Raw genomic sequence first — 8,829 nt, 5'->3', positions numbered from 1 at the left:
TAGAACAGAACAGAAAACAAAATAAATATTGAGGTTAGAGAGTGAAATGGCAATTTAGACCTTTACATATTGCATCTATTTTAGATGAAATCAAATTGTTCTTCTGAGAAGTAGACTCCACTTTAAGGGGTTTGTGTCAAATATTCTTGGATCCTTTGTTATAAAAGATGAGATAAAATCTCTAATTCAGTGTATTTGGAATGTTCTTCTCTTAGACTCTGGCTATTCAGTCCGCTTCATCAAACTTAGACATCAGTGTGTGCTGAGTCTCTGTGCTCAGTTTATTACTAGTCAAGCCAAGATAGAAACTGTCTGTATTATCTGTACTCAAAAATGGACTCCTGATGTGCAGGTAGATGTAGCGACAGACGTAGTAGTCTAAGAATAAGAGAAGTAAATAAAATATCATTTGAATGACAATTTACGATCATCTGTACAAGACACCAGTTACAGATGCAGATAATTATTTTTTGTAAAAATTGAAGTGTCATTTTTGATTTAGCAAGGGAATTACTCAATTTAATTGCTGGTTCCTATAACAGGTGATCCAAACAGGACATTTAATTTACAGGAAAATAGCAAAAAAAAAGAAAAAGGGAGACTGCACAGATAACAAGCAACTATTCTTACATTTTTCGTTAGCTACAGCAAGCATATAAACAGGCAGAATATATAGCAAAAAGAATAATGGACTATATTAGTTGTATTATTTGCAGTAGGTGTCCTCAGTCAGCTGAAACTCTTCTGAAATCAACATATCTGTCAAATAAAGAGGAGATTAGAGTCCTGTGTCTCAGATCTAATAAAGATTTGTATCAGCATTGGAAACCTTTGGAACTAACTTTTCTATTATTTTGGGAAGGAAATCATTCTTCTTGCTGCCATAATTTAAAAAATAACACATGTTCTTCTTCTTTGATTAGTATTGACTTTGTAAGAAAGAAAAATAAAAGAAAAGGAATAAAAAATATTCTGCCTCAAATCCAAAAATGCTTTTTTTTTGCTGAGTATTAATATTTCCAATATAAGATTTTCTATTGTTAAATGAACCCTGTAACTGTACTATTAATAAAATGAATAGACTAATTTGAAAGATACATATACACAAAAGAATACATTTTACAGAAAGAAAAACTTTAGTAAAATCCATACAGATTTGACTAGACCTTTCTTTACTCAGAATCTAACTAAATCACTGAACTGAACATATACCTCAGCACTGATACACGAAGTAGGCGTCTCAGCAGCTATTAGAAAGCAATCTAGTTTTTATTATTATAGGTAAACAGTCTGAAACTACTAATGGACAACACATGAGACAGTACCCAGCAAAGTCAGAGAAAACCAAGGAACAAACCACCCACCCCTGTCATCAGGACCCCTGCTGCTGTGTTTGAGAGATGGGAGTCCTGTGCCTGCTCCTGCTGCTGCCAGAAGCTGGGGGCCTTCAAGTGGGTACTTAGTGGAGCTGCCGGCAGCTAAAGATCAGGATTTGGAATCCCCTAGATTCGGCTAGCACTCTACTGTGTGCTCTTGTTTAAAACACACTCCCCCTGTGGCTGGGTTAGAGGCCCAGTTAGTGGTGTCTGGAATCTAACAAAATGTGGGTGTACCCATTAGGATCTGGGATTTTGCCTTGGGTTGCCAAAGCTGTTTACTCTTTATCTGCAAGATTCTTCTCTACGGTTTCCAGTTGCGGGTATCTATGAACAGTGTCAAGCCTAGCATAAAATGGCACAAATTGTCCTTTAATGACCATTTGCAACTGGAAAATAAGCCTGTTTTTGCAAACCAATTTCTGTAGAATACAGCAGACAGGGTATTTAGCACTTTGAAAAACGTAAAGAACGTGATAGGAATGAAAGTGCTAGGAAAGAGTGATCAATATTATATACATGCTATATTTTTATCTGGCAGATACTTAGGGTGATATATGATTACAGCAGAACAAAACCAGAGAGAAAGGAAGTTAAGCTCTTCTCATTGCTCAAGTGTTCAGTTTATATTTCTCCTTCAGCTGCTTAAGTAACACCAAAAAAGAAAAACCTGGTGAATCAATGAAATTACAGTAACTTTTGCATAAAGTAGAATCAAAAGTTTATATCTTAGGAGAGTATTTGACATCAATAAATGAGGACTAGTCGGTGCAAACTAGTCAGCTCTGTTTCATCAATACAGGCTCTGTTTTCAATCAAGCTGTCCATAGCTGAAGTTACATTTAAGACAGAACCTGTTAACGTCAAAGTATACATTAACGAGAAGAAAATGAGTTATGGGAGAGCGGAACTTGGAACGAATGCTATGTAACATGAGTATATATTCATTTGCAGCACGTTAACTCTAGAAGTGTAATATTGTGATTTATGAATGGTATTCTCCAATTTAGTGCTCCCACTAAAACCATGCTGCTGCTCGCTTCCCCTTACCTCCTCCCCTGTGTGGGTGGCTGGAGAGAAGAATTGGAGGCACAAAAGGTTATCATGGGTTAAGATAAGAACAATTTACTGGAAACAGCAAAGAGACAAGAAAACAAACAGTAACAGCAACAATATTAATAACAAAAGTGTACGAAAGAGGGAGTGGTTCACATGCAAGAATGTGAACTGCAGAGCTTGTGATCTGACCACAGCCATGCCACCCTGACCACCAGAGAGCTCTTCCTTCCCTGCAAAATCTTACAAGCTACTATACAAAAGAAAGCCTAACAAGTGTCTTAAAATCTCTTTCAATTAAGGAATACATGGGATAAAATATGAAGGATTAAAACAAAATAGAACACTAACATTAATTAAAAATTGCACCAAACCCCATGTATCTTATGCAAATGATATGAAGAGTTTTCATATGAAATAAAATCAAGAACAAGTCTGATATGGTTAGAAGTCCTGCCTATCCATGCATCCTGTTAAACAGTGACCTTTATCTGTATGTTGTGTGGCTTTTATAAAGAAATAGACAAAGACCCCTTCATTATTAAAGAAGTACTTGGAATAGCTAGTTCACCACTCTAAAAATCAGTAAATTATTAAGGCTGAATCTTCTCATGTGAAGTAAAATAAAAAATTACCTCTCGTTATTTAATTACGTTTATTTAATATCTTGAATATTGTATTCCTCTTGTAAATGCACCAAAAATGCCCCAAAAAACTAGTGCTGTCTAAGGCATACTAGCATAACCTATGGCTTAAAAGTGAGGCTTGAATATAAGTCTCTTGGATTTTTTGTCATTGGCTACCCATTCTCTCTTTGTGGCAGCAGGCTATCCATTTGGTCTCTCTGACCGCTACCATAGTTATGAAGTGAACTGTGTATTCACTTTGTCCCAGTAGTACTAGGTGACTCAATGTTGCTAGAGTTCTTTCACCTACTATGGTGCAAATTGTAATGCAGTTAAATTATTTTCTCTAATTCTTTGCTGGTCACTTTGTAAGTTTCACATCTTTAGAAGATAACACTCACTTTAAATATATCTGTGACATATCTGTGACAAACTGAGCATCGTTGTTTCCCTTGCTGAAAAGATTTTTTGATCAGTGATCATATTTCTGTGAAATCATTTCCCTTGTGCCATATATAGGTAACCAGGCTTGATGGAGGTGACCGCATCAGTCAAAACCAAGACAACAGGTCCTTCAAATAGTATGTCCCTCAATAACCTTGTCCTACTTGTTTGTACATACCCACTTATTTCTCTTTTTGCGTTGTTTTCTACATAGTTACCTAACTGGTATCTAAGACACTCCGTGTCTGCTGCCCCAGAGACCTGTCCTCCCTCAGCTTCCCTGCACAGAGAGAGGAGGGAGCACAGCTGCTAGACAGTTCTGATTTTTACATATGTGACTTGAGTTACTAGCATTTGTCTAGGTTTCCTTGTGAAGGCATCAAACAAAGGAAGTGTTTTTTATGAAGGGAGGGAATATTATCATGTTACTAATGCCTCTGGTAAAACAAACATGTTTCATGCCAAAATACCCTGAATGTTTCATCTTTATACATAAAGATGTGAGATGTCCATTTTAGACCACAGCTGCTTCAGTTCACATAGCACAGGAAGCTACTTGAGACAATCATGACACCTTCATGACACCAATATGAAGAGTTTTTACATATCCGTTTCACCTGTCAGGTGCAAAGATGCAATCGAGTATAAAAATCTACAGTATTGTATAGAGAAGTTTTTTTATGTTAGAAGTAAATATCTCTAGATGGTTATAGTTTTACTACAATTTTGCATGGTTACTGACCTTAGAAAGGATAAAGAAATAGACTTTACTTTTCTTTGAAATTAAGGTTGGTTTGCCATAAGTCTCAGCATATGTCATGGCTGAGAAGAATTTGAGCCATATTTCAGTGTTTTTGTCAACCACTTTCTGAAACTTTTGAAACATTTTTACTGACCATAATGGAGTTACTTTGGATTTTTCCATTGCAACTGAAATAGAGAATGGTTTTATAATATTCCCTTTGATTTCACAGTCAATAAATAGAAATTACTTCTAAGCATAACTCCAGAGTTAAAAATATGCTTGAAATTAAAGCTTAAAAGGACATGATCAAAACTGCCAAAATACTAATTCACTCTTACTCTTCTTTTAGAAAAAAAAAATCTTTTAGAAACGAAATTCCAGATACTTTCCAAATGTTTTCATCCTCACTGGATGTAACTCACTGTCTGGAAACTTATATAGTAGTTACAGGAGCTGTGATTTTTCAAATATATTTTACAAATGGTATTTGCTATATAAAATTGCAAAAAGTGTTAGCTTTTCAAGGCTCATCTGTTTTCTTTACTACATGGTAGGAGGGGAGATGACTCATCACCAACAGAGAGGCAAGATATGAGATAAGCGGAGCTATCACTGCTATAGTTATAGCGTTTATATTGCACAATAAGAATATCTGTGAATTTAGTTTATGTTAAAATGGAAATAGCATGTTATTAAAGATATAGGGTTGACTATAAATTTCGACTCATTCTGATAATCATTGACAAAGTAACACCTTAAGAGAAAAAGGCAGATGTGATTGCCCTTTATTCGCTTCTTATTTTGTCTCTATTGTCTAAAACTGTCAATTGACTTTCTATGAGTGCTCACTGTAGCAGATCCTATGGCACTGTCCTCTGGTCTTGTCAAAGAGATTATGGAATCATAGCATAATGAGGCACATCCATCTTAGTTCTGTACAAGCCTTCTACATCTACTTAACTTAAAAGAATTATCCATTAAGAGCCTTTCTGATGCTATATGTGGCAAATCAGTTTTCTGCTGGGAAATGTTTTCACAGCCACACTCTTTCAAGAGAATTTTTTTGACTTTGCCCTTATCAGGAAGTACTGAAATACTGCATTATTGTTTTATTGTTTTAATATTATACTTCCATTAGAAGCTGTCATATGAGTCAGAAAGATGAAGCTGAAAAATTCTGTTTGTTTTATGCTAAAAAAAAAGGTTTTGCCCCTGTTGAATCACATATTTTGATAGCATTAAAGGAAAGTATTTTTTAATTTTTCAGTTTGTGCAAAGCTTTGATGTTTGGTTTTAAGGTTCCACTTCATATCAAAATGAAGTTTGAGAGCCTCAGAATTTGCTGCAAGGTAAGAAACGCTGGTGTCTCATGAGTTCGGTTATGACTAATGTAGCATCTTCTCAAGGATGCACTTTTGACTGGGGAAGCTCAGAGAATAACAGAAGTCAGGGCTTTATCGAGCAACCACAGAATATGATCAACACAGAAAATATTCATTATTTAGTTAAATTGTCACATCAGAAATGCTGATTGTAAGATACTTAGTAGAAGAACTTGCCATTCCAATGTGTTTGAATAGCAATTTGTATAAGATGCTGCCCATACTAAAATTACCGAACGATTTCTGCAACATGAAACAGCAGAATAACTTCCACCTCTGCCAGATCTTCCTTCACTGATATGCTTGGTTTGGTGATCATCATCTCTACTAAGTTTAGAGTACAGCAAATTTAGGCAGCACTAAAGGATTACATTATTGTATTTGCTTTATATGTAGCAATAGTTACTTGTGGGTGCTTCGTCTTAAGAACTTGTACTTAGAGCTGTAATTTTCCTGTTTTCTCAGTGCACATGTATTCTTGCTTGATAAAAAACTTGTCTGCCTTTGTTAGCTTACTCGCTAAAAAGAAGAAAACACTAACTAGCAAGGATATCTTTCATAATGGAAGCTAAATGGTAATTTTAAACATGTGAGAAGGAAAAAATGCTGAAATTTAAAGTATATTAACAGTAGTGAAAACTTGTTGCTTTCTTTCCTTGAGTGATAGTCATTTCTAGAAGCATAACATGGGAAGGGAACCTCATTATATTAGTAAGAAATGTGGACATCAGTTTTAAACTTGAATCTATAGATATTTTTATATACTCACCTAAACCAGTATACAATCATTTTCTTAAAAGAACCCCAAAAATTAGAAGCATAGAAATATATTCCAACCGCGATTGCTTAAAGCCACGGAATGCTTGTGTTCCCGAAATGGCAATGGTTGAAGACATACTCTCTGCAAAGCCAGTAGAAGACGAGTGTCGTGATTTTTTGATGAACAAAGTCTCCTAACATTTCCTGGCTGGTTTGAATTGCTCTGTGATTGTGTGCTGCATAAAAAATAGACTGGTCCTCCTTCACCTGAGACCAGCATGTTTCACTGACTGTTAACGTGGCACAAAGCAAACCACTGGAAGCATTTGCTAGCCCAAAAACTTTACTGAGTAGTTGCAAATCATAGTTACAAATCGTTGCTGTGAATGCCATGCAGTGGGCTCCGCTGAGCCTGTGGAAGGGATCAACACTGCCAGTTTGGCAGCAGTAAAGGCAGCAACAGGGTATCTATGAGGAAACAAAGAAGGTTATGTGTAAGCATGAGCCTGTATTCCCATCCATTGGACAGTATTTGTTGAAAACAGTGCTATGGCCGACATTTATTTGTATATTGGTATTAGACAGGAGCCCAGTTTTATGCAGGGTCAGTTAGAACTAGCATAATAGAAAGGAGGACTAAAACAGCCTAGTATATACTTAGTTTCTTAGTATAAACCTTCCTCATGCAAAGTGAAGCAGAAATTGGAAGGGGATAAACTACTTGTCTTCCCTCCTTATGACCTGTATCCATCATGTTTTGCATCAAGGAAATCTCTCACCAGTCATATTATCACTAATCCCTTTCTCCTGTATTTTGGAGAGGAGAGTGGCGCCGTTCCTAGGCTATCAAACCTACTGCCATAACCAGGCTATTTGCTAGTCCAGGCACATGCACCGTTTGCTGCTTTTCACCAACTTCTTCTTGTCTGACAATAAGGTAGCAGGAGAATTGTATTAAATGCTGGTGCCAGATCGAACAGGATATATTTATTTCACTGACATATCTTTATTCTCTCCTGGGCCTCAACATAGGGCTTGTCTGCTTTTACCTTCCACTAATAAACAGCAGTCCTGGTACTGAATATCTGTTTACTTTATATTTCTTTACTGATCCTGCCTTTATTTTCTAAAGAGAGGGTATGTTATCTGTTCCTGAGTCTGCAGTCAATGGTTAAGGAAGAAATGATGGCCATCAATAATTTTACATAAAATATGTACAGGTTCTTATGGAGACACCAAAATCCAAATAAATGGAAAGAAGAGGGACAGAACTGGTTTGGATAGGGGGTATGTGAAGAGTTATGTATACATTTCCTCACCGAGGGTGATTTTACATCTTGGTACTATTTATTCTTACTCTGACAATGTAAACAGCAGAGATGCAACAAGTGCTAAAAGTAGTATTCATGTCACTGCATACTCCTAGGCAACTGTATGAACTTCATTTTTCTCTGCATTTGTGAAAAAGGAAAAAAATAATGAGCTACATCCTCGTTTTCACAAAGAGCTTTTGTACTCACGAGTTTAAGACATAAAAGACCCATCCTGTGTTCACAGTAAGACACCATCAGTTCTTAGCTGTTTTATCTGAAAGAAATAAAACATTGAAATGTACAGTAAAATAACAGGACAAATAGAATCCAGACTCCAGGACATGCACTATTATGAGTGAGAGAGTGAATGAGTGAGTGACTTACACGTTGATCTTTTCAAAATGCATCTCTGTCCTCTAACCCCCAAATCCACCATGCAGCATGGGGAACTATTATATTTACTGGTGAAATAAATACTAAAGGTCACATCACGGGCTACTGGTCCAGCATTGTTCAGAATAATGTCTTTTTTATCATTCTTCTACTTGATAATGGATGGCTGAAAACTACTCTCTCCAACTTTTTCACGTAAACTTACAAGTGCTTCCCATGAGCCAGTGGATTATCAATGAGCCAGTCTATCAAATGGTAGCTCTGAACATAATGAATGTGAGGGTAGGGATGGAAGAAAATAGGACGTTTTTGCAGAGATTGTTTCTTTGTCCAAGTTCCAGGAGACATTCCTAAGATGGAGACATTAGTGATGTCTCTATGGTCACTGCCTGATACTGATGGAAAGCAAAGTACTTTGCTTCTAAGACATATTTGATTGATGTGGTACCAAGTTACTTGTCAAAGCAGAAAAGTTGCTTTTGAATTCTTATAAAAATGTCATAGACAAAAAGCCAATACTGGCTGCAGGGCTGCAAATAATATCTTACAAATGCTGATGTGAATGTCCCTAGGGAAACACATCAGTGAGGGAATGAACTTAGTAAACTTAAGCATATAGAAATTTATTGTCTCTAAGTTTTACTTCTTGGTTTGCTAAATTTATTGTGATTGATGGGAGCATAATCTATGAAATGACTGGCATATACACTCACTTGTATGAGCATGTACCATACT

General features: G+C 36.3%; 1 protein-coding gene across 9 annotated transcripts in view; it reads left to right on the top strand.

Moving 5' to 3' along the window:
* RGS7 (regulator of G-protein signaling 7) overlaps positions 1–8,829 on the top strand; it is a 269,115-nt gene that overhangs the window by 146,463 nt on the left and 113,823 nt on the right. The window lies entirely within an intron of this gene.

The sequence above is a fragment of the Lepidothrix coronata genome, unplaced genomic scaffold, assembly GCF_001604755.1.
Source record: "Lepidothrix coronata isolate B3197 unplaced genomic scaffold, Lepidothrix_coronata-1.0 Scaffold16, whole genome shotgun sequence".
Classification (NCBI taxonomy): Eukaryota; Metazoa; Chordata; class Aves; order Passeriformes; family Pipridae; genus Lepidothrix; species Lepidothrix coronata.
The sequence above is the reverse complement of the archived record's forward strand: the minus strand, read 5'-3'. Positions and strand labels throughout refer to the sequence as shown.